The 3,031-nt window shown below is 39.0% G+C and overlaps 1 pseudogene; it reads left to right on the top strand.

The window, feature by feature from the left end:
* The first annotated feature begins 1,906 nt into the window (after positions 1–1,906).
* Positions 1,907–2,506, top strand: LOC109384744 (40S ribosomal protein S6 pseudogene; annotated as a pseudogene).
* The last annotated feature ends 525 nt before the right edge of the window (positions 2,507–3,031 follow it).

Consider the following 3,031-nt stretch of genomic DNA (forward strand, 5'->3'; position numbering starts at 1 on the left):
TCCTCCACAACCAGACTGAAGAACAAAAAGGACAGCAACTTGTCTGTTCCAATTCCCCAGCGCTGTTCCCATCCCCCAATTTCCCAATAAAAATCTTAAAAAAAAAAAAAAATTCTGAAGGATTTCTCTGGAAGTATGTCTCAGTATCTGCCCGGAAAGCCTCCTGCAATGGAACTTAGCAAATAAATGTTGAGTTTCACAAGTGTCTTCACACAAATAGTTTCTCCCTGCTGGCCTGCAACCACTCATGCACTTCTCAGACTTTGGAACAAAACTTAAGGAGAAGTGTCCTTTATTTCTCAAACTGTAGTTTTGCTTCTCAGGATAGAACATTGACTAGAGCAAAGTAGTTTGGATTTGGAATCCTAAGATTTTTTTTCTGAATCTTAGTTTCACTAACTATTGGTGTTAAGATGGAGAGGTGTCATGACCTTCTGAGCCTGTTTACATACCTGTAAAATTGTAATACAGTAACGATTGACTTACCCACCTCGCAAAGAATGTTTTAAGCATCTGCTTTAAAAATGTTTAAGAAAATAATTTGCAAATTTTAGTTAAAGTCCTTTGGATATTTTAAGTATCACCCAAATACTGTCCTCATACTGCTTTATTAAATTTCTACTCCTTACAGTGTTTTTGTTTCATCTGCCCTAGCTGCAGGATCACTATATCTAAGAACAAAGATTAGATTGTGTGAGCAATTCATGTATGTAGCTATAATGGGCAAACTGTGACTCTCCTTAGTGAGGTGAAAAGCAATTATTCCATAACAATGGATGAACTGGAGACATTCAACAGCAGATTCCTTCCTTTATTAAAGCAACTTCTGCCAACAAAATCTTCCATGAGAGCAGCTCTGGCTCTCCTGACAGCAGGTGTAGGGTGACTGCTCTATCAACTAGCAAAGACCCTCTACCTCATTCCCATTGATTGCACCCCAGAATTCCCAATGCAAAAACAAGACTACTGATACCTATTTTGAGCACATCATGAGAAGGCAGGGTTCTTTAGAAAAGACAATGATGCTGGGAAAAATAGAAGACAGCAGGAAAAGAGGAAGACGTAATATGAGATAGACTGACTCCATAAAAGAAGCCACAAGCATGAGTCTACAGGAGCTGAGCAGGGCTGTGAGGATAGGACACTATGGACATCACTCATTCACAGGATCACTAGGAGTCAGCCAACTCAGTGGTATGTAACATACCCATGCACATGCAGACACACACACGCACACACACATACAGATGATGTTTCCTAGTGTCTTTCATTATTGCATTAACCTTCAAACATGTTTTTCCAATACAATATTACATTTTTATAATGATAGAATCCAAAGCTGTGTAAGTCCTCCACCCAATTTTTTTCTTTTATCAACTCTTTATGTATCATTAAAACATTACATTTTTTTCCTAATCGACTCATTTTTATGGGTATATTACTTTAACAGACAGTTTTAAGAAATGTTCTCATTGATGTAGTTTTCCTTCCTTACTGAATAATCATTTCTTTTTAAATTAGAACTTCTCTGTGTTTGGAGAACTGTGATATTTTTCAAGGTCAATAATATGTGCTAAGCCCCAGCTGGACCAATTCAGATAGATAATTCCTAGTTTACCTCAGTGCACAATTGCCTGAAATGGTCAATTTAATGAATTTTTTTACATTAATATAGTGGTCACATAATTTCATCAGAGCAGGTATTCCACAACTTTAGATAAGTTTCATAACCTTACAGGTTGAGAATATTTTTCCAGTGATCATGGGAAACAGAAAAGAACCAGTTCAACCTCTTTTTCGTGGTGCCTCGGAGGCCGTCGGCTGCTTCAAGATGAAGCTGAACATCTCTTTCCCAGCCACTGGCTGCCGGAAACTCATTGAAGGGGACAATTAATGTAAACTTCATATGTTTTATGAGAAGCGAATGGCCACAGAAGTTGCTGCTGATGCTCTGGGTGAAGAATGGAAGGATTATGCGGTTCAAATCAGTGGTGGGAACGACAAACAAGGTTTCGCCATGAAGCAGGGTATCTTGACCCATGGCCATGTCCGCCTGCTCCTGAGTAAGGGGAATTCCTGTTATAGACCAAGGAGGACTGGAGAAAGAAAGTGCAGATGTGTCCGGGGTTGCATTGTGGATGCCAATCTGAGTGTTCTCAACTTAGTCATTGTAAAAAAAGGGGAGAAAGATATTCCTGATCTCACTGATACTACTGTGCCTTGTCGCCTGGGGCCCAAAAGAGCTAGCAGAGTCTGTAAACTTCTCAATCTTTCTAAAGAAGATGATGTCCACCAGTATGTTGTGAGAAAGCCCCTAAACAAAGAAGGTCAGAAACCTAGGATCAAAGCACCCAAGATTCAGCGTCTTGTTACTGCAGGAGTCCTGCAACACAAACGTCGGTGTATTGCTCTGAAGAAACAGCGTGCTAAGAAAAAGAAGGAAGAGGCTGCAGAATATGCTAAACTTTTGGCCAAGAGAATGAAGGAGGCTAAAGAAACACACTAGGAACAGATGGCCAAGAGACGTAGGCTGTCCCCTCTGAGAGCTTCTACCTCTAAGTCTGAGTCCAGTCAAAAATGAGACTTTCTAAGAGTAACAAATAAATTTAAGACCAGACATCACATCTCCTTTGTTGTAGGCTTTTCATTGATGGTAAAACTTACATAAATAAACAGAAAGAAACAGGTCACGGAAAAAAAAAAAAAAAGAACCAGTTCAGGCAATTAAACAAAGACATGTGTCTCAGGTCACAATGGCTGTTCCGTGCTTTTTTCCATTGACTACAACCCGCTTGCACAAAGACAAAAGCTTATGTCTGATTGTCTAAGAGAATCTGGCTATGTTTTATTTGAGATGTTAGCTTAATATGATTTTTCTAAACTTCAGGATCCATTTCAACTTTTTTCTTTGTGGGCAGCAATTTCATCCTCGAATTACAAATAGTTTACAAAGTTGAAGGAGGTCATAAGTTTAATTGTTTTGCATTGACTTAGCAGCAGGTTGGATATATCAGGCTTATTTTATGAGATT

Source organism: Hipposideros armiger, unplaced genomic scaffold (genome assembly GCF_001890085.2).
Source record: "Hipposideros armiger isolate ML-2016 unplaced genomic scaffold, ASM189008v1 scaffold_101, whole genome shotgun sequence".
Taxonomy (NCBI): domain Eukaryota; kingdom Metazoa; phylum Chordata; class Mammalia; order Chiroptera; family Hipposideridae; genus Hipposideros; species Hipposideros armiger.